Source organism: Athene noctua, chromosome 18 (genome assembly GCF_965140245.1).
Source record: "Athene noctua chromosome 18, bAthNoc1.hap1.1, whole genome shotgun sequence".
Lineage (NCBI taxonomy): Eukaryota > Metazoa > Chordata > Aves > Strigiformes > Strigidae > Athene > Athene noctua.
In genome coordinates this window covers 2,676,662-2,699,656 of record NC_134054.1, presented here as the reverse complement: position 1 = coordinate 2,699,656, position 22,995 = coordinate 2,676,662, and the positions used below count along the sequence as shown (strand labels likewise).

Here is a 22,995-nt window from a genome sequence, read left to right as displayed (position 1 = left end):
GGTGACTGTACTAGGCCAGGCCAAAGAATGGTCCCACTCAGGGTCCTGCCCTCAGCCAGGGAGAGCCCAGGGGCTTGGACCTTGCTCACTGTGATGGGGTGGTCCCAAGGTCTCCGTCCCAGCATCATCCCTCTGTGCAGCCTGCCCTTATCCACACCTGCAGAGTTTGGCACATCTGGGATGCAGCGGTGGCCTCCAGCACAGTTTGAGCCTGCTTCTTCCCAGAGTTGAACACAGCGTTTGGAAAGGCTTCATGCCCTAGGCTTGTTGTTCCCCTCTGAAATGGCAAGGGTGGATGCTGCTGTGATATTTCAGTGCTGTGGGCTGTTTGAAGGTGCTCATGGGCTGAACAGCCTGGTGGCGTTGGCCACTGCTGGTTGTCCCACTATTGGATGGATGCCCACCTCTCCTTGGACTGTCTCCTCATTTGGAGACTTCCTTTCTTCTCATGAATTGTGTTGGTGGTCGTGCTGTGGTTGTACCGAGTCCTCTGGTCAAAGTGGGGCTCACACCCTTCTGTGAGCATGTGAATCACAGTCGGGCTCACCCTTGGCCTGAGAGTGATGGGGAACAGCCAAAAACCTCCTTGCCATCAGCTGTCTTTTGTGGTGCTGCAGACAGCGGTGCTGGAAGTAAATTGAAGGGTTTGGGCAACCAAGCCAGGGACTGAAAAGGCTCCTGGGTTCCCAGCAGGGCCTCCACAATGGCAGGAAGCAACTTCTAAAGCTTCCTTTGGATACAGAGGGCCTTGGGGGAAAGATTTACTTGCTTGTTTATGCTGTAAGTTAATCTATTTAGTGGGTTTGGCATTAAAGCTCACAAAAAGCCCTCTGAAATGGTCACGCTGCTTGTTTGTAGTGCTTTGTCTCTCACTTACTTTGTTTCACAGCTGGAGTAGTTAAGCAGAGACAGAGCCAATTGAATCTCACGTGTAAACTTGTTTTTCCGAATAGGCCGAAGGAATTAGCATCGTCTCTCACAAGGGAGCTGTGGGGGCAAGGCAGCATGGGGCAGGGGTTGGGGTCCCCTCTGGGAGGGACCCTTGTGCTCTGTGCCACTGCTTGGTTGCAGGATGGGGATGGTCCCTGGCCCTACTGAGCCAAATAGATGATTCTGTAATAGAAGAACAAAACCAAACCCCCCAAAGTCAGCACCCCTCCCTGTAAGCCCGTGTGGCAGAGTAGTGAGCAATTTAACATGTCTGGGGGGGGAGGCCAGGAAGTCTTAGGAAGAGATTGGAGAGGGACAGGAAAGTGCTGGGTCAGCGGAATGAAGAATAGCTGATGAGAATTTTTCATGATGCCATGGTATCGCTATTTCCTTTTGTGTTTGATGCTAACCTAAATGTGATAGTGCCACCCACATGTAACCTTGCACAGTAAAAATGGATTTTCCCCAAGGGCCGTGTCCAAAGAAGCTCCATGTACACAGCAGCTGCTGTAGAAAGCACATGGGACAGCTGGGGTTGAGGTCCATGACCAGAGGTAGTAGGTACTGGTCTCCATCCCGAGCTGAAGACTTTGTTGCATCATTAGCTGCAACAAAGTCTTCATCTTAGGAGGAAGCCCAGCATCTTCAGCCTCAGTTAAGTCTCCAGCTTGGGAGGGAGATCAGCACCTGCTATACCTGGGCATTGACCTCAACCTCCGGTGTCCCATATTCTTTCGATGGGTGTCATCTGTTGAGCATGGAAATACCTGGAGTCGTGTCCCCTTTCCCCACGTGAGTGGCTGTAAAGACCCTCCCGACAGGGATATCTCCTTTTGGTCTGTCCCACGAGGTTGAACAGCCACCCTAGGGGATATTGGGAAGAACTGTTTGACACTCTGTCATGTTCTTCACTTCCTTCTTGGCAGGGGCAGCTTGAACTGCTGCCTTTATTTTGGGAAACACCTTTTTTTCCCCCTCTAAATTATGCATTTGTTGAATTTTTTAATTTTTCCTCTGGTCCACTCCTGTGACACAGAGCCACTTCTCTGCTGAACTTCCACCTTCCTTGAAGAGCAGCCCTGGAGTTTCCATTACATACTGCTGATGGCACCCAGCTGGGCTGTGCCAAACACCGTCACCATCTCCAGCCTGAATCTTCTCGGGGCTTAACCTGACACTGAACGTGTAATTGGCTGTGATGTTGGGTGAAACTTTAACCTTCATTGTTGTGATAAAGACTGATACAAGCTAAAATTAACTCTTGCATCATGTGGCGAGGGGTTTTCATAATTGGTGCCAGGAACAAGTGCATTTCCTCTCTGAAAAGTGAGTATATATAACTGGTCTTTTCTTACTCAGATCAGATATGTGTCATTACTGCTGTTTTTTGAGGCTTTTCTCACTCTGGCTGAGTTTTGCCAAACCCAGGCAGCCCATGGAGTGGTCGTGGATGGGGTTGGGGTTGCCAATGTCCTGGGTCATCTCTTCGCACCCATCGCAAGCTGGCTGGGAGCGGTGTCTGGATGTCAGGGAGGTGTTGCTGGCTGTGTGGCGCTGGCAGCAGAGCTGCTATTGCTAATGAGAGCGAGAGGAGAGGAGAGGAGATAGGCTTGGCTCTGTGCTCCTGACCAGGAAGAGAAGCACGGGCTGCTGAAACGTGCCAGCCTTGGTCTGGTGTGTCAGAAGGTGGGCAAAGTGTTGATGGAGGGGAGATAAAAAGAAGCACAGGCTAGGGCTGGAATTCTTTATTTCTTAATTTGGGTTTTTTTTAGGAAGTTACTGCTCAGTGTACTTTACAATGGTGAAATCCAAGAAATTCCCAGAGACCTCTGTAGCTGCTCATCTGCCTTGAGGCAGGAGGATTGAAAAGGCAGTGGGGACTGAGGAGTGCAGGCTGGAAGGGCCATCAGGACTGGAAGGGCTGCTGAGGGTCTCTCCATGGCCTTGGTACAGGGACCACTCTCCTATCATTTGATTTCAGTTGTTGCTTCTTGTTCTGCCGTCAAGGACATGGGCACAGATAAGTCTCCTGCTCTCTACAGCACCCTTTCTGTGACTGAGTTTATCCCGTTTCCCAGCCCCAGCAGAGCAGGGCATATGCCCTTCAGTTTGAAGCAGAGCAGGGTATATTTTATCCCTATCCTTCCATTTGAAGCTTGTCCTTCAGCATCTCCAGGAACAGGACTTCTGCAGTTTCCTTTAAAAACCATTGCGAAAAGTAACAGACCTTACTCTAACAACATCAGGGAGACACATTCCTCCCTGTGCCTTTCACTTCCCAAAGCTTGATACTTGAACAGTTCAAGAGTGTTGCATCACAGGAGCTAAAAATAACAGAATATGGCGATGAAGGCTGCAGCCCATGTTTTGAGATGGAGATGAAGGCAGCATCTTGCTAATGGTAAGAGCATCTCTGATTGAAGGACCTGCAGCAAGTCACTGGGGTTGCATACAGAGAAGTGTCTTTTTGGAGAAAGAGAGAGGGTACCATTGCAACTGTTCTTCTCGGTGATGGCTAAGTGGGACTAATTTAGAGATTGGTATTTCTTGGCATCAAAATACATCATGGCTTTAAAGGGGTAGTGAGTGGAATTTCCCCGTTATCTGTTTGTCAAGAATACACTAGATCCTGTCCTGAAAAATGGTAATTGCAAAAAAGAACATTTTAAAAATAAGTCAAGAGGAAGTCCCAGTTTGCAGAATGGATGGTAGGGACGTTTGCAGACAACTCTGTGCTGGACACTATCACACTGTTGTGGTTTCAGTTTCCCGTAAGCGTTGCTGCTAGGGCCTAATGCTGGTCGTGGTCTCCATGTAGCCACCCCGTTCACATCTCTAACCTCACAGCAAGGGTATCACTTGCTTACAGAAAGTCCCAGAATAGTTTGCAAGTATCTTCAGGTTGTATGAGTCTGTGATGTGTTGCAGGCTACTGCTGTTTCTCAAGGAAATGCATACTTAGTCTAAAATTCAGGCCTGAATACTAAAGCAACAAACCTTCAAATGACTGGTTTGAGCTCAGGTCAGTTGAGATACAGAGCCGATGCAAAATGTTGTAATCCCCACTCAATTACTGTTGAATATCTGTCTCTGGGAGGACCCTTGGCTTCCTAAAATCTACTACTGGTCTTTTCAGTGTCCAGTGTTAAGGAGGGTGCTGTGCCACCACCACAAACTGCGTACCCAGAAGGCTGAACCCAGCACCTACAACTGATGAGGTGCTGCTGTTCTCATTCTCTCCCACCAGTTCCTATGAGACATGAGACCCCAGGACTGGAAAAGGGGTCTCCTTTGTTTTCATCCCATGCCTTCACTTGCTTCCAGCACTGCTGATGAGGAAGGTGGTAGTGTGCTGCAAAACCAGCAGGTACTTGTCTTTAATCCAATGCTTGTTGAACTTGACTGGACTGCAGAGTTGGTTTGCTCTTATTACACTTCTTTTCTGTTACTTTATCCAACTGCAGCTATTATGGCACAGGGACAGACTCTGGAAGGATCCAGAGGGGTTCTGTATGAGTGCCAAGAGTCTCATGAGTGGCATATGGTCTCCATGAAGCTGATCGCATGGTATCATCTGCAAATGATGGAGTCAGGGTTCAGACACATCATGCCAGAGGCACATCACCTTGTTTCTGTGACCACCCTGTTTCTCTCTAAGAGCTAAGAATTGCCTGGGGGTTTCTGATGCTGCCCTCAGCCCTGCCACCTCTGAGCCTGCTGCAGTCTAGTCAGTATTATTGTGATGAGAAGTTAATGACCAGGGTGATAACATGATGGCAGTTTCACTCTGAAATCACTAAAATTCTGTTGTGGTTGTGTTTTGTACATTTTAGGGGCAGCCCCACCTGCTTGTCTAACTTTTTCTTATTAAAAAATGACTGAAATAATGACTCAAGGGTGGAGAGCCAGTGACAGCCCCAAACAGCAGCGTTCAGCGATGATCCTCCCGTGGGCAGTTGAGTGCTGGAGCCTTCCTTGCTCCTCTGCCATCATTTCAAACCCTTCTTGTGTGAGTCAGTCTTAGCAGGTTGGGTAAGGGACTGCATCTTCCCTCCAGGAGTGATGGGAGGGTGCTTAGTTATAGGCACAGTTCAGTTGATTTCTTCAATAACCTCAGGTGAGGGTCCATGACTTGTCCTGCCCCAGTTGATGGGAATTTTGCTACTGGCTGAAGAACTAATGCAGCTTTGGTGTGGAAATGAAACCTCGCATGCCTTGTCCCACACATGCTGGACTGTTGGTGTCTATGACTATCTGTTGCTAGCCCTCATGTGCTCTAAATCATGAAGTAATGATGCATTTATTTTCTCTTATTTGTCTGTGTTTTCTTGATTACCAGTACTTTAATGTAGTTCATCTGTGAAATAGCCCCATAAAATTCACCTTAGGCAGTTTTAAAGCACACACTCCATCTTCAAAGGTGGAAATAAACTCTCTGTTTTTACAGCAGAGGCTTTAAAGTCGTGTGCTTGTAAAGCTTTCTTGGACTGGTGGTTTATTGAGAGCTGCTTGTTCCAGCCTCTGGCACGCTTCCTCAGAGCCTACATCTGGCTGTCCAGAAGTGGAAGTCTAGCAAGGAGTCCTGGTGATCTTGAGGAGACAAAGCCACTGGTAAAAATGTTGGCTTCTGCTTTTCGCTGTTATGAATCAAATTTGTGAGTGAAAGAAGTAAAAGCTAAACCAAGTGAGTCTATTGCAATGGCCATGTTCCCATTATTGCACTATCTGAGCTTTTTACAGGCGTTGAAACATTTGGTTGTGCAACTGTGTGCTAAGGAAGGAAGTGTGATTATTCCTGCTTTGCATGTGGGAAGGGCTTAGGAGAATAAAAATGGGAGTTTTCTTGCTTAAGGATGCCTGCCTCAAAATTGAGGCCTCTAACCTAGTCTGCAGGCTCCCCCTGAAGAGGGGTTTAAGTTGGATGGGATGAGCTGACCTCCACACCAGATGCTCGCTCTGTCTGTAGATGTTGATTTGTTTAGAGATTTAACTCATTTTTGCATGGGTAAAGTTGGAGGCAACGAAGCCAACCCCTGGGATAGACCCAGTGTCACCATGGAGCTTTACAGCAGAAAAAAATAGTTGATATGGGTTCTCCAGTCACCAGATGATTTTGGTTTTGCTCAGTTGTCTTGCTTCATGCCTTGGACTCCATCATCTTTTTGTCTCTGGATGGTAATCCTGAAGTTGCCATCTTAATTACATTGTTGTAAGAAACAGGACACCAAGAGTTTTGGCTGGTCTTTTTTGCCTTGATAGGCTGTGCAGCAGGTTCACAAAGGTATTCGGGGTGTTAGAGGCTTTCTTCTTTTGCTGTGCACTTTGGTGTGCTGGTAAGAGCCTTTGTAGGGATGTCAGCAGGGCTGCTGGTGGTCCAGGGTGTTCAGAGAAGAAGGTATAAACCACTCTGGCAGAAAGTCTCACTGAACTGCTGGGCACATGAATAAGCCCCTTCTGGACCTAAGCATACTGCACCTGATGTAGCCATCAGCCAGCTCTGGATGGCTTAATTTCATCTGAATCCTTGTCATGATCAAGCATTTTGTAGGCAAGTAATGGCACAGTTTTCTTTAGATGGTGGTAAGTATGGGCTTGCTGTCAGTCTTGCAACCCACAGTGGTTCTCTCTCCCTCTCTGAGCAGCTGCGCTTTGGGGATTTTTTGGAGGGGAACTGAGTTATCCTGCTTAATCCACTCATCTAGCAGGGCCATCCTGCTCAGCCGTGGTGAAACCTCAGTGATACCTTCTCTTGGTCTGAGGTTGCAGGTGGTTGCTGCTGTTGATGCTGTCTGTGCATGCAGTGGGAAGCGTGGGAAGTCCTGGCGCAGCCTGACTTACTCTGATGCTTCCTTGCCAATGACTTTTACCCAGTGAAGGAAGCTCTGGGAGAAGAGAGGCTGGTCAGGGTCGGGTCAGATTATGAACTGCTTGAGGAAAAGTCTAGATGGCTCAGGAAAGTGATCCGCCCGTCTGTATGACCAATCAATTTACAACTTTCTGTAGTCTTAACCATTAAAAAAGGCAGCTCCATCTCTCAGATTCCAGGTACCCCCATCATCTGAAAGCCTGAGGCTGCATGTGTCTGTTGAGCATGAGTAGCAAAATACAGACAAATTTTCTTGGTAATTTATTCCAGTAGAGTAAATATTGACCACTCTTCATTTTTTTTTCCCCCCAAGCCATCAGACTGCTGGACAACAGCCATGCAAACCCATGAGTTACCTTCTAGGGACTAGTTCAACATGCCTGTAGAGTCCCCGCTCAGTTTTGCTATCCATGAGGATTTGGTCCATCTGAGAAAGTAAATTTTCCCTGTTTGTTCTGGGGAGGTGTGAGCCCCTGTGCTCAGAGCCCTTAAAGATGGCAGATCCTGTGATGGCTCTTGTATGTTCTGTTTTCTCAGTAACTCCCAACGAGGTGTAAATTATGGATGTTGTGTTTTGACCTTGTGACTATCTGTATGCATCTCTCTGCTAATTAATGCACTGTAATTCTTGTGCTAGCAGATATTACCTCTAAAAATATCTAGAGATGCCTCTCTGGTGATAAGGCTATAAGTTTTAAGCAGGGAATATGTTAAGAACTGATCCATTCTTTAGCTGTGCTGTAGAAAGCTTCTGGTAATGGGGCTTATTAAACTACTTTGGGGAGGAGAGGCAGGAGATTTTGTCCTTTAAATGGTGATGACATTTCCATTGGTGTTAGCAGAAACCCAAGCTATTATGGCTGTAATAAAAGCCTTCTACATATGGAGTGATGCTTGAGTCTGCCATCTGGACTGGAAGATAGACCCAAGCTGCTTGTGAGGAGTGTAAGTCCTGAGCAAATGGGGGGAAACCCTGGAGATAAATAGTCGAAAGAGTCTTTCCTTCAGACTTTTGTCAGAAGTTGGCTGGATGCTAAGGAACAGCTAATGTAGCTGTTCCTTAAGCATCAAAGCAGGAAGAGCCCAGCTCCATGAATGTATGGGCTGCTCTGGATCTGCTCTTCCCCTATCACTAGACGGTGCTGCGTGGCCATGGGAAGGGGCCAAGGGAACCGACCCCCTTCAAAGAAGAAGAGAGGGGGCCTCAGGATTGCTTGAGCCCAACCTAGCCACGTGTGTCATCATTTAGGAGAGCGCAGAAAGTCATTGCTGTGACCCGGACTGCTGCTTTCATATGTCTTTCCTTCCGCAGCTTCTCCATCGCTGAGCTGCATGCCCTGCTTTGGTATCTTGCAGCCTTGCAAGCACCAAGGAACAGCATGGTTATTTCTGACCAGATCATTTGTGTGTGGTCTTTATTTTTGTATTTTTCTGAACACGACTGTTGAGTTTCCTGGAACTGCCTGGTCCAAACCAGAGCCCTTTGCATGTTAACAGCCTCACAGCTTGTTTGCGCAGTGTGGCGGGTGCCACGTGTGGCTCTCGGATGTGGCAGGAGAGTGAAATCATCATCCAGAATAGGAAATGGTGGCACAACTTCCCCCCGGCTCCAGAGTACTTCTCCTTTTGGCACCAATGCGCGGGAAGGTGAAGTAAGAAGATTTCTGTCGAAAATGCAGAAGTGCAGGTTGTACTTGGAAACCATCTCGATGGGTGAGCCTGCGACGGAGCCCTTGGCTTTGGCCTGTGGGGAGGGGTACGTTTTTGTGTGGATGGGTTCAGCTGCATGACTTGTGGCTTCCTCTTCAGACGGGAAGTCTACTCAGTACGTAATGAGAGGCAGAGAACGGGTGGGCTACAGGCTCTGCAGTCTTCGCTCTGGAGTTGCCTTCCCCAGTTCTGCTGCCCTTGGGAACTAGTAGTCTGTGTCCCTGCTTGCCTTGTTGTCTTAGATGTCAACCCTGCTCATGGCACATTGCTTAATCCCACAAGATTATTCCCACTTTCTGTGATGGTTTGTCTTGTGTTGCCGGAGAGGGAGAGCCATCATCCAAGCCTGGACTGTGCTTGTTTGGATGCTGTTGGCTGTTTGCAGTGGCTGTTGCCAGGGAGGGACCGAGGCTGCTGGGGTTTTGGCTGGAATTTTCTTTGACCTCATTTGATTACTGAGTCTTACGTGCTCAGTGGTAGGGCAAAAACACCACAGGGAAAGTAGCTTATGCAAAAATACCTAGAGCCAGTACATTTCCAGATACTCAAATTACTGCCCAAGGTCACACATCAGATCTTGCAGTACACCCTGAGCCTCACCTGCAAAATCCTCGAGAACGACTCAGCCATGGCACAGGGCAGCTGATGGGGTGTGTGAGGCCATGGGTGGAAAGTAGGTGTGGACAGATGAGGAAAAGCAGGTGCTGTTAAGGGCATGTAATGAATGAAGATGACTGAGGGTAAGTCATCTTGTCTCTGTGGGCTCCTGGGTCCCACGTACAGCCGGAGCAGATCTTTCCTCCTCGAGATTGTGCTGGGCACAAGCGTTGCTGCAGCTCCAGGGGCTTTGGTGTGTCTGGTGGGAGGAAGAGTGTCCATCCCCACCAAGGAGAGCAGCCTTTGCATCTTTTACTCCATCTCTGCTGTCTGAGGGAGCATGATGTTCTCAGTCTGTTTAGAGAGAGGGTGAGGTTGGGAGGGGCTGGAAGAAAAGCTGTTGGGAGTGTTGTCTAAAGAGGAGGTGCCGTCACGAGGGAAGTGTCTGTGAGAGTTGGCAGTGAGATCAGGCAGAGCTGAGCAGTTGTGAGTCCAGTGCTACAGCTGGTGCAGGACCTTTGTGGTCTTCCACATCTACCAGGGATTTGCCCTGGCACCTTGGGTGAGTTACTTTTTCTCCTCTCAGTTTTTCTCAACCCTTTTTCCTGCTGAGGGCACGTTGGAGCATCAGGTGCCCATGTTCAGGGCCATAGCACAGGCTGCCACCACCATTTCTGCCGATGAGGGATGTGAAGGGAGGCAATCCATAACTGACAGTGCTGGGCTGCAAGATGTCCTAGCGCAGAGGTGTTATGCCTGTGAATTATGCTTTGCCTACTTGAGCTTTTCTGCAAGAGAAGGACTAGATATAAGATTATGGAATAATTTTATGGAATATAGATAGACAAACAGATAGAAGATTAGGGAATATATATACACACACACACACACACCCCCTTCCCAGATGTAAGAAGTTAATAGCCCTGGTGAGAAGTGTCTGGCCAGCCCCGTGACATCTTCCAACATGCAAAAGGCCCTGATCTAGATCAGCTGCTGCTGCAGGACTGAAGTTCTACAATTAGGACTGTTCGGCTGTTTGATTTGGGTAGATCATAGAGTGTTTTCAGGTTTTGCCTGTCTTGGTGTTGCTAATATGAAAAACTGGGTTGCTAATATGAAAAGCTGTGGTTCAGCTCCTGACGCTTGGTTGGGTTGTGAATCTCAAGCTAAGACAAATGGCTGCAGCTTTCTGTCTGATGGGGGTAAACTCCATCATGGAGAGCATCTCCCCAGTGGTATTTCACCTTAAACTGGAGCTTTTGCCTTTGATAGTCAAAGCAAAACCAGAAGAGCCACCTCCATGCCATCGTGACAGCGAAGCCCATGGAGTGTTGCTGTAGGTGTGCCTGCAGGGCCAGATTTCCCAGCTCTTGGTGTGGCCACAGCAGAGTTGGTGTTGGGCTGCTGAGCTGCTGTGATGCACATTTGATTTGCAGACAGGCAGAGCAGTTCTGCAGTGATGCAAACACAATTATTTGGACTGTTCAGACACTGTTTCTTAGTATCCAGATTACTTCTGAACTTCTAAGAGGACATCTTCATTTATGATGGTAGGAAGGATCACGATGTGTAACACCAAGGGACAAACATTGGATCACTTTGACAGTGGATTTAAACCTAAATCTCTTGTATCCCAGCAGGCAGCTTAAGTCTGCAAAGCCACTCTATTCTTGCCAGGGATGCTGCAATGGTTTAGGAGTGGTCCTAAGAGTTGAGAATATCAAATAGATGGAGCAAAGGCTTTGTTTGTCACCAAAATTTTCAGCAGGGAAAAGTTTAACGTATACAGGACTGAATTTTCTTCCCCAAACCAAAGTCAGGAGGTAAATGCATGCACACCGTGTGCCTGCCTCCTACCAGCCTTGGAGCATCCCTGGCAGGGGAGGTGCCAGCCTGGAGCCCGTCCTGCTTGGGTCCCCTTTGGGGTGAGATTGTCTGCCAGGTGATGCATTGTTATCGGAGTGAGAAGCTCTTCCAGCCTGGGGGGTATCTGGAAGCTGGGTGTTTCAAAGGGTTGGTTTTGTTTTTTTTTTTTTTTCTTCCCCAGCTCTAATTTTAACAGCCGTCTTGGGTTAAGTACTTTGAAGCCTTAATTGCAATTATGAATCTTCCTCTGTTCCCAGGTTTCCCCTAATTGGCTTCCTGTGAGAATTTACAAAGCTGGTAAAAACAAAACTGCTGGTTTTGTGAGGGAGTTGGTGGCGTGAGATTCCTGAGCCCAAATAAAACTCAGCTCAGGCGAGACTTCTAGTGTGCTGCTGTAATCAGACCTGTGGCCAGACGCTCACAAGGGTGGCATTATATAAAATGTAAGCTGATTTACATGCTTGCATTTTGAAAGTACTAATCTATTTTGATTCCTCCCCCCCCCTTTTTTTTTTTTCTTTTCAGCCCCCTCTAATCTTCTACAATCTCTGCCAGGTTCCCAGCTCCCTTGGCTGGAATAGGCCCCAGCTAAATCCTTTATCTGTCTATTTGGCAACCCTGGGCGAAGTAGTTAGCAAACGAATGACACTTTTCCTGGCTCATTAATTAGATTTACTGAGCTGAGTGGGTGCTGCTGCTGCAGAAGTCTGGACAAGGCAGTTCTGTATTTTGTTTCTTAGGAATTTGGGTTTTAAAAAAACAGAGCTTGAGGCAGTTCTGGTACTCGTGGTCAAATCCACGGCTCCCCTGCGTGTGCTGCCATTGAGAACACGTGTTTCTCTCGTGCGTGGCTTTATTTTTGCAATTTGCTGCTGCCTGAGCAGTTCTGTGATTGCGTGTCATCATTTTACTGCTCGAAAAGTTTCAGGATGGGTATCAGGGTACTCTGCTCTTGAGGTGTCCGTGGCAGGATACCTTGGTTAAGGCAAGTGGTTCTTGTGGGCTAGAAATAACCTCTGTGAAATATTAGTATGTTTTGATGTATTATAAATATGCTTTTAGACATGTCCTGTTCTGCCAGCCTTACCTGCCAGGGCTATAAATGGGATTTTGAAGGAAATAAAAATAACAGATTGAAAGGCAATTATGCTTTCACCTTTACCTGCCGCTGCTTTGGAGCCAGTGGCTAACGGAGCACACCGCAGCAGGAGGCCCTGTCTCTGCTTTTGGAGGAGGAAACTGAGGCACAGAGAGGTCACTTGCCATGCCACCGGAGCTCTTGGTTTCTATTGCGGACTTTCGTTTCCCTTTGTAACCACCAGACAGCAATGTCTTTTTCTCAGCTTGAGGTCTGAGCAGTCTGGGCAGGAGGTGAGTGTTGGGCGTGTTGTCATCTATCACAACCTGGGATTGTAATCCCATGCCGGGGTGCCCCGATGCTTGTGACGTTGATGTGGTGGTGTTGCTGCTGTCAACCGGTTTACAAATGGGCAACTCGGAAATGGAGAGGCCAAAGTGGGGGTCACTCAGCCTGTGTTGGGGACAAGGGGAGGAGAGTCTCTCCAGAGAAGGAGTGGCAGTGCTAAACTGGGCAGTATTTCAGCTCCTTGTGTATAGGGTACTTTGTTTGTTGGTGTCCACATCTAAAACTAGAATTAATGACTTGCCTATCATTGGATGGGGTGATGCAGAAGACTGATGTGTCTTGCTGGCTTGTTCTCCTCCAGTCCTGAAGATCTACGGAGGGTGGTCTCCTATTCCTCGAGATTGCTAAGGCTCTCCCTGTAAAAAGGGACATACAGGAGACTCAGAGTCCTTCTGCCTGTGTTCAGTTGAGCATTTGGCCCAGGTAGATTCGCAGCGACTGGTATGGAAGGGGTGAGTGCGCTGTGAATGGATCTGGTGAAGAGGATCCTGCGATGGAGGCTCAGTGCAGACCTCTGGCTGCTCCAGTCGTGCCCGGTGTGGGGGCTGCCCCATCGGCTGGTGTCAGTGGATGTGAGAGGCTCTGCTCCTCTTTCCTGGTCATTGCATCCCCTGCCCCGGCTGGGAGCCGTGGGGTGAAGTGCTGCAGAGCCCATGCTCACGGAGGGGAGGTCAGTGCTTTCAGCACAGGCTTCCTGAAGTGCCTGTGCGTGAACTTGTGTGTCCAGCGGGAGACAACTATTTAAAGGCTCAGAAGGGGGGAGGGTGTTTGGCGGTTTTTAAAAGCCAGGGTTGGTGCCAACTTCAACAGACAGACGCAAACAAGCTGACTGTGCTGTTGGGCATCGCTGCCTCGAGGAAAGGGCTGGCTTTGGCGTTGCATCCTTCCACTTTCCCCCGGCAGCTCCAGGGGATCAGAGGGCGGCTGCAGGTAAAACCAGGGATGCTCCATGGACTGTCTAATCTCATTACCCTGCCCGTGAACTCATTTCAGATTGGGCTGGGTTGCGCCTTGGCTGATAGAAAGAGCAAAACCTGATGGCGATTTGGGGCTTATAAAAAAACCTGCCGCTTTCCGTTACTGGAAAGAGTTTTGTAGGCAAAGAGCTGGGGGAGGAGAGCAGAAATAGCTGCAAAATGTCAGAAAGCTGTGACCAAACGCAATTCGCACTTAACCCACTTGAGAGTTGCCCGCCCAGAAAAGCAGCAATTGTTTATCTACCAAGGACCCACCGCTGCTAGAGGCAAATTGCCTGCTAATGGGCCTTTCTGCTACAGGCAGAGGGGCCGGGCTAGCTAATTAGGAGGGTTTTTTACACCTCCCCAGCTAATTGAGAGAGTGGAGCCTATTTCCGAAGGGAGGTGGGCGGCCCAGGGAGGTGACTGGATCAGTCTCTGGGTCTTTTGATCCCTCTCTGGGGCGAAATGGGAGCTGGCAGATGTAAGACACAAGCTCAAACTCTGTCAAAATAACCTCACAGTGATTCTGAGTTAACATTTTTGAAGTTAAAAGCAAAGAAACAACCTGAGATCTCCCTGGAGGTAAGAGAGAAGTGGAATAGGTTGCTGCCAGCTCCGGAGCACTGGAGTGGGAAGCTCACAGATCAGTTCCGAGCCTCCCGAAGCCATGTGCTGGCAGACCAGAGTGGCCTCACTTTGCTCAACCTGTGTTGTTTCTTGATTTAAAAAAAAAAATAAAAAAAAAAAAAATTAAAAAAAGACCATCCTGGCACTTCTCAGAAACAAGAACAGGCCCAAAGTCACCAGCTAAATTCAGGTGTGAGTCTTGCAGATGAAATAGAGTGGAAGAATCAAGAAAGGCACAGAATAAATACAGTGACAGGTTTTTATAGCAGCTCTGAGAGTGAAATGCTCTGGGTTTAAGGTGCTGTCGGGATACTGGTGTGGCCCTTGTTCTGCCACAGTCTTCCTGGGTGACCTTGGCAAAGTCACTTCACCTTTCCCCATCAGCATGGTTTTCCTTGGATAATCGTGTGTTTTTCTTCCTTGGAGGAGCGATTTGAGGATAAGGCCATTAAATAATGTTCAAGTCTGGTGCTGAGGGAATGGGGAGTGAATAATTTCCAAAGATCACGGCTCTTGGAGGCAGCTGGTGCTAATCTGGGTTTTGGGAATCAAGTGTTTCAGCTTTAGGGCTGTGACATGTGGTTTCACAAGCACAGCCTGGAAACTGTAACTGTTTGAACTTTAACAGCTATGCAAGCATTGGAGCTGGTTTCTCTTTCTGCAGCTCTCTAATAAAGTGGGATGTGTCTATGTCCCATTGGCGGGGCTCTGCCCAGACCCATGCCCCTTGCAGGGCTCTCCCACCTCCCCCTGATTTGAGGCTGTTCCGGGAGGTGGCTGTGGCGAGCAGGACTGTGAGGGCCACCAGGCACGGAGGTGGGAATGGAGGAAAAAATGATGGGAAGGGAGAAGTTCGAGGCTGGCACCCATACTGTGAGGGCGCAGATGGAATTGGGGGACCTGCAGGTTTGAAACCAAGGTCAGAGTGTTCAGAGCCAGGCAGAGACTGCACCGTGGGTTTTGGGGCTCAGACCCAGTTTGCTAAAAATTACATCTCGTTGTAGCCCGGCCCCTCCACGGTAAGCGGCAGGATGCGTGTTTGTGAGCTGCAGCTGGAGCGTAACTCGCTCCCATCTGTGCTTGTGGCTGCGAGGGCTTGTTCTTTCAGTAGGTGGGAGCTGGCGCAGGGTGCGGCCAGCCTCAGCCCCACGCCCGGCCTGCCCAAACACCCCCAGCCCGGCGCTGGGGCCCTGTGGGGAGGGGGATGTGGCTGGCCCTGCTCAAGGCTGTCAGCACTGCGATGGGAACGTGGGGGAAGATAGGGGAAGCCTGCTGCATCAGTGTTCCCATGTCCTTCAGGGGTGCTGCCGTTTCTGGGGTATAAAGAGCTTTTTCTGGCCAGCTGGGACACAAATACAAAGAACATCAAATCCCCAAGCTGCCCACGGGCCACCTCATTCACCACTGTTTGTCCCTTTGTCTTGGTGAGAGGAGAAGGACCCTGGTGATAAGCCCCTGAGGGGCATGACCAAGAAGTCTGCTAGCAGCACCTTCCTGATGAAGCCCATTCACATCTGCCTTGTGCTTGAGACTTGGAGGAGACCCTGGCAAGTGGGACCACGGGAGGATTTGGGTGCCTGTCAGCAGCAGACCCTCCACCTTTTGCTGAGAGGATGCACTTGAATGACAGTTTGCTGATTGGCTCCCTACCCCCAAACAGATGCTGGTGACAAATCCCATCATCACTTGAACTGGTTTTCCAGTATGGAGTGCTGGTGGCAGCCCTGCTTCATCCCAGGAAATGTATCCCTGCTGACAGCCCCAGATTTGGGAGGATTGGACACGCATGGGGTGTGCCTTCATACCAGGGGCTCCCGAGTGTCATTAATCTCTGCTCCAATTCATCTTAAAAACAAAGGGTGTGGGGGTTAATCTGATCATTGTTTGCTTTGGAATTGGGGCCTCTGTTCTTTTATGAGATAAGAAAATTCAACGGCATGAAATGTTGGGCTGGTTCTTACTTCAAAGCAATCCCCATGTCATTCAGACCAGGTATTGCCATTGCAACACAATTTTAGAACAAAGAAAGAAAACAGAGACAAAACTAAAAACAGGAACCAGCAGATAAACAATACTCGGGTGCCACTGGTGCTGAGCTGAGCTCCTTCCTGCTCTCAACCATCTGGCCAGTCAGCGGCAGGGCTCAGGGGAACCCAGCTCTCTTGGTCAGCTCTTCCCAACAGGGAAACCAGCTGGGAAATGATTGAAAAGCTTTTCCATTCATAAAAAAAAAACAACTTGTCAGGGCGTGAGCTGAGCACCCGGCTCTCCTCCTGCGAGCGCGCTCAGCTGGGATACCCTGAGTTCACTGCTCCGACCCAGGCAAGATGTTTCCCCTGCCTGTGCCGTGGGGTTAATGCCCTGCCCCAGCTCTGAGGAAGCCTCACACCTCTCCACAGGGGTTAAATATTGAGTGGCAGAGAGCTCTCGAGGTGCAGGAGTGCAGTCAGTGTTACAGCTGCCTCAGGGATGCTGGAGGTGGGTGAACCAGCACAGAAGCACCCTTGGTGGCAGGTACCAGCCTGGTGACTGTTTTTTCTAGCCGGTGTCACTGAGATCTGGTGTGATGCTGATCCCAGGGAGAGCCAGCTTGGTAGGGGCTTGCTCATTGCAATGTGAACCTAAACACTGGTGCATTGAGGAAAATGTCTCATTTGATCAGAAATGAGAAGTTTCATTTTTTTTCTGGCTTGATTTTTACTTTTTGAATCACAGTTGGATGAGTGCAAACACTGTTTCGAAAGATGAGTCGAAAGGTTTCGTTCTGAGTCCTTAAGACCCCCCTCTCTCCACTTCTATGCCTTCTGCACCCTCTCCGAGCAGACACATTTTGCTGAAATCCAGAACCAATTCACTGAGGAATTTCCTTGCCTCAAAACAGTTTTTCCCATTATTTTGTTTTTTTTTGCTAAATTTCTTGAAGCCCTGTTTTGCTGCTACTGAGAATTAATTTGTTGCTTTTGTTGCATGTCCTTCTGAAATCTTGACCCTAAAGCAGCATCTAAAGCTGGGCCTTAGGACCCCACGTGCTGACCTGCTGGTGGGACATGGCAAAACTGCATCCTTGACAACTGGTACCCGATGCCTGGAGCACATACGGTGTGAGTTCTGCTCCTGATGCTGTAAAACATGTCTGAGACTTTATCAGCTCAAGGATAGCAGATCCCAGACCAAAGACAGCTAAAGTGTGCAGTATTAGGACTCTGCTTCTGATATTTTAAATTTTTTTTCCTTCTCTCTGTGAAGCCTCTAGCTCTGAGTCCTCAAAGGAAAAAGTGATTGCAATTCAAAATTGTTGTTTGTTTGTGCCTCTTGGTTTTATTTTTTTTTAGTTCACAGCATCTTCATTTCATAAGCATTAGCCTTAAGCTTTGGCTGCTAATGCAGGTAATCTTGGGGATGGAATTTGGGAAATCTTGTTAAATAATTCCTGTTTGCAGCAACACGAAGGGCTTAGATGGAGGATGTTTGTGTGGAGCTGACAGGTCTTAGGCATTTCTCAGCTTCCTGTTGGCTTTCTCTTCTGATCCCCTGAGCTGGGGGTACTTAGTGCTGGCTGAACAGGGCAAAGCTGTACCAGAGGGAGCTGGGGCAATAAATTACTTGTGATTACTACTGAAAAGTGCCAGTACTGTGCTATCTACAGCCCAAAACCCAGTGGCCCTACCTCACCAGAGGTTCAAAATATTTATCCCCAGCCACTCTGGAAACCTCCCCTCCTCCTGTGGCTCTGCAGAGAGGTCGTGCTTGTGTGGCAGGGTTGCGGCATCCACGCAGACCCGCACCCCGAGTAACCTGATTTCCGTGACCGCAGCAGTCTCGCTTGCTACGTATGGGGCGTTGGTTTTTTTTTTTTTGGTGGTGTTGCTTGGGGCTACTTGATGCTGAGTGCTGCCAGCTCTGCCGTCACATGTGTGTGTGTGTAGGTTTGTGGTTGTTCTGTTCCCCTCTCCCTTTCTTGCTCTCCCCCAGGCCTTGTTCCAGCCTTGTGGCATGACCTCACAGCTCGCTGCATTCACCGTTCCCTGAGAGCTAAGCACCGGTGTGGCCTGTGGTGCCAGGCTGGGAAAGTCATGCTGAGCAATAAAAAGTCAATCCTGCCCTGTGCTAGGGAGAGTCCCTGTCTGGATTTATAATTTCTACCCCCCTTGTCTCCCCTGCCTTCAGCTTTGCCTGACAGCACAGCCTGGGGTGCACAGTGCTCTGCATCTCCAGGTTTTAGCTGTTGTGTGACACCTTAGATGGTTTCTTGATGGATTCACTGTTACAGACAAAATACTACACACAAAATTGATGACCAGAGCCTGCTTATTACAGAAAGATGGCAGAGCAATTTCTTTTATTTCTGTCCTGGATGTTTTTTTCTCTTCCTTAGCTTGAACGATGCACCATCCTTTGGTTGCAGTATGTTTTTAAGCTCTTTTTTAAGCTGGAGACCTTTCCCCTCTGACCACAGACATTTTTCTGCTGCATGCTGGTATACTGTGTCCCTGGAGCAGCTGCAGAAGTGACCGTACAGATGTGCAGTTTTTAGGTGAGACTTAACGTTCAGACTATTCTACAGTCTGCTGCTTAGGATGCTCTCTGTGCTCTGGCTCTGGACTATATAATGGCCACCACTGTGCCTTCTTACAGAGCCGTTTTCTTTTGTGAATGTGTATTATAAATTAATTTGGACTTCTTCCCACAAAGAAGTGTCTCATGATCAAAGTCTGTGGCTGGGCTCATCAGGTCCAGCTCTGCAAAGCCACAAGGTGGGTGACTGCGTTAGAGCTCATCACCTTGCGTTTAGTGGAGAGGGGCAGGTGTGTCCTGGCAGGACACAAGTGACCATTGTAGATACCCCTTGGCACAAGCTGAGCAGCCCCAGGTAAGTAGTTCACAAAGAGGTGTTTGAATTTAGCTGTTGACAGTTTGTTGAGATGAATCACATCTCAGGTTTCAGTATCTCGGGCTGGGCTGAGCCCCCCTTCCTGCGCTGCTGCCAAGAACCCCACCGGCCTCAGCCCCAGGACTGCACAGCCAGCTCCTGGAGGGGAGTGGGCAGCCAAACCAGGACATAAAACCTGGGTACTGCTTTGCTCTTTTTGTGTTACCTTTTGTAGGTGCTGTTTGATACTAAAAGGACTCTGAAACTGCTTCTGCACATTAGGTGCTTTCCCTGCTCTATGGTGGGAGTCTCTCATTCAGCCCAGTTCTCAGACACAGTGAGAACAAGGAGCGATCTCTGTGTCTTAGTAAGCTTTCCAGTTCTCACGTTTTCTGGTGTAAATGAGGCTTTGCAGTTCAGCAAGACAACAACATTGCCCTGGTGCTCGAGGAGGACTCAAGTCCCGTAGTGCTGCTGCACACTGAAGATCTTTACCTCAAGGGAGCTTCCAGGCGGTACCTCTCTTCTTCCCAAGACAGCATTTACCCCTAATAAATAAGATCTTCATTTCCTACTATTAGCATGTAGTTAGACCTGTGCCATTCCTGTAGTGAACTAATGCCCCTTAGCATGGTTATCCTGTAGGCTGTTATTAATGCTGTTATCATTCCAGAAGCAGGTTTTCTTCTTGTGCCATGAGTTTTATCTTCTGCTTTAACATGCAATCACTGTCTAAATCTCTCTTTCCCATTTCACTTCCAAATACTGCAGTCTGCTCCGAGTCCTGCATTATGTGCAAATCCCACAGCAATTTTAAGGGTGCTGGTTCATATAGTGGCTTGTGCTCATCTTTTACATTAAGAATTTCTATGTGTGTGGCTCCAGCTGCCCCAGAGCAGGGGACTAATTGCTGTGAAAATCTTTCTTACAGAGCAGTTCAAGGAATAGGCTGCATCAGTTTCTGGTGGGATCTCCCAGTGGAGCATCCCATCCTTCCCCACAGAGATGTATCCCTGTAGCTGGACACCTTGAATGTGGAGTTTGCCAGTGATGAACAGGGCGGCTCAATCCTGCCTGTAGTTTTTCATATTGATGTGATTGCTGAACCTCCCAGACACCCTGTGAGTCCAGGAAGCCAAATGGTTTCTGTGTTGCTTGTTCAAAGCAATGCCCAGTTGACCTTTTGATGGTCCTGGTCTTCTGAAAAAACAACTTGGTCTTGATGTCTTTGTCACAACTGTGCCACTCTGCCTTTCTGTCTGGATAACTTCTCCTTGACATATGTTGTTTCCTGCACACTTATATTGTGGATCCTCACCACCAAACCCCTGAGTCTGCACTGCTCCTTGAAGCTGTTTCTGCTCTGGGTCATTCATTGGTACCCTGATGGCAGCAAATATTCACAGCATTGGCCCTAGTTACATTTGTTCACCTCTTAAGCTGCCTTTCCAGTCCTGTGCTGGGTGATCCTGTCCTGCTGCCCCTTCCCAACAGCCTGTGTGATTTGTTTAGCCCTTAAATCCTGCTCTGGATGTGCCTTGTTCAGAGGCCCATCACGAAGGTCTTCATGTCCCACCTTGGAGGCATGAATGAGTTGTCCACATGCCCTTACACCTCTCCTATGCCCACAGGAGAGTCAAACTAGATGGTACAGGGTGATTGAGCTTGGATTCCACAGACAGCATTAAATTACAACCTTTTGTTTCAAATTCTACTTTACGTCTTGGAAGAAGATGATAAATTTCTGGTATCCTCTTCCTTTCCTTCTTCCACACCCCAAGAAAAGGAGGAAGATAGGGGGGATCACATCTTTTTTTCCTGATTTTGTTCGCCTGTTGGTTGTATTTTGCTATGTGTAAGTACAGCGGATAGCATCATGGGGATCTTGCTGTGGTTCACATTTGTAATCTGTCCTGTTCCGAGTAATTTGTCTCTTCACTATATAGACAAGAAAAGGGGCCAGTCCCAGGGTGCCCAGGCACTGCTATGACTGACTTCTCAAGAGATCACACCTAATGACAGATCTTGCAGTCCTGTCCCTTTCTCTTGAGCCTGTACCTCTGCCTGTCAGCAGTAGTAGTGATGATCTCGGCAAGCCAACACAGCTTGGGTGGATTTTCAGAGATGTGGGTGCTGACACCTAAGCAGATTTCTCTTGTCTTTGCCCTCTGTGGCCTCATTGGTGGCTAGTTTTGGTCAGTTTTTCCATGGCCAGGATTCAGTAAGGGCTTGGTCTGGGTTTTGCCAGCTGGGTTTTGGAAAAAATTCTCCATGTTGCTTCTCTGCTGCCTGTTCCTCTGTTGGTTCGGGTAGTGGATACTCCCCAGAGGTGAGATTTTTGCAGACCCAGGAGCAAAGGTCACTCATGGTCCCTGCCGTGGCTTGGCTCGCTCTTACTCCTTGGAGCAAGAGCAACTATTGCCCTCGCTCAGTGGGACAGGAACCTGAGGCCCTATAAGGAAGTCGCGTGGTGCCGGGGTGTTTGGATGGTATGCGCTTCTTTTTGAGTACCCTGAAAGGATGTTTGTCAAACCAGTTGCCTCCTGGATCTTTTGATACGCTGCCTTTGTGTGGTTTGAACGAACATCTTATCACCTTCATCTTCCTGCGCTTTGCAGAGCACTTACTTGGGTAGTAAACACACAAAAGCTGAAGTTTGAATCTTAAAAATTACAGGTTCCTCCCCTCGTTGCCCCAATTTCTACAAAAAATTCCTCCAGCTGCTCCCTCTATTGGCTCTGACTTTCCGTCTTTGGCTCCCGTATGGGGTGTAGAGGAGGCAGTAAAATCTTGCAAGCTAAGGATGGTTAAAACCCAAAATTTCTTATGTAATCTAAGAAAAGCAGACACTTTCATTGGAGGAGCAGGTACCACGCGTGTGCTTGCTCTACTGTGTGGCACAGCTGCGTATCCAGCTCCTCCGCTGCGATGGGGATGCATCTCGCAAAGCTCCCGTGTTCCCTGTTGCCCACTGCCCATTTGGAAGATGAAATGGAGGAGGCAGAAAGCTGAGGTGTAGCTCAAGGGAGATGATGACCTTGCTGCGGTGCTTCTATGAGGATCTTGCCCTGAAAAAAGCTCTAGTCAGAATCTATTTGCTTTAATTCCCAATGAAGTGATTTTCCTTCTACTGCAGCATCAGCCCAGGCTCCATTTTTATTTAGCCTCATCAGGCTTCTTGCCCTTTTCTCCCCAGTGCCCTAAACCTTACTGCAGCAGTGAGCCGAGTGCTGAGCCACCTTCTCGCACTAACTCGTGAGTTAGCATCTCTGTGAGGTGGTCTGTGTCCCTCCACCCATTTCAATTGCCAGCAAACCTGGGCGGCATGTTTACAAGCTGATCCTGTGGGCAAAGGGGCTTGTTTTTCCTCTCCCATTTCCTGCCTGGGATGTTCAGCCAGCAGCCTTGGAACAATCGGGGCAGGAAAGGGCGTTATCCTGCTGTGAAGGTACCCGGGGGCTTTCTCCGGTGTTGGTGGAGCAGTGCCTTACCTTGCTCTGTGAAGGTAGAGGACTTTCAGCCAGATCCTTTCCTGCCCATTGGCATCTCGAGGATGCTGCTGGGATTTGTGATCAGGGAAGGGGAAATCTCAGCTTACGGCGTGGCTGCCTGGGTTTCCTCTCTTGGGAGGAATGTATTGGAGCAGGGCAGGACGCTGGCTGGGGTAGTGCCTCCCCAGAGCGTCATGGTGGAGCCATCTGGGGTGGCCGGGCAGAGATTTGCCCTGCTGGTTGGATTGGAGGGTGACCGTTGTCCCAGGAGGGGGTGATCTAATTATCTTCACTGCTTTATTTGGGAACACTAACTTTGGACTTGAACTTTGAGCTCCTTCCCGCTGTTCCAGTGGTTGTCCTGGGCTCCACCACTACGGGAGATCAGAGAAGTCCTCTGGATGTTGAAGATAGGACTCGTGGACCTTAATACAAGAAAAGTGCTGCTTCTTGCAGCAAAGCCCATGCGACCCCCAGTTCAGCTTCTCATATGTCCTGTCCCGACCATGCAGGAACTGCTAAGTGCCTCAGTCATCTACTTGGCTTTGCTGTGTGTGGGGGGACCTTCTACTCCTGGGGAAGCATCATCGTGAGCATGAAGGAGTGGAGGTGTTCTCTTTCGCTCTGATACTGAGCAGGAGAAAAATCGTGGA

The 22,995-nt window shown here is 48.7% G+C and overlaps 1 protein-coding gene across 4 annotated transcripts in view; it reads left to right on the top strand.

The window, feature by feature from the left end:
• The window catches only part of PIK3R5 (phosphoinositide-3-kinase regulatory subunit 5), a 62,281-nt gene that overhangs the window by 6,427 nt on the left and 32,859 nt on the right, over nucleotides 1–22,995 (top strand). The window contains exon 1 of one of the 4 annotated variants that reach the window (XM_074921728.1): nucleotides 13,222–13,325. The exons of the other annotated variants lie outside the window; for them this stretch is intronic. The gene's annotated coding sequence lies outside the window, so the exon portion shown is untranslated. Of the gene's footprint in view, nucleotides 1–13,221; nucleotides 13,326–22,995 lie in introns of those variants that run through there. 4 annotated transcript variants of the gene reach the window in all.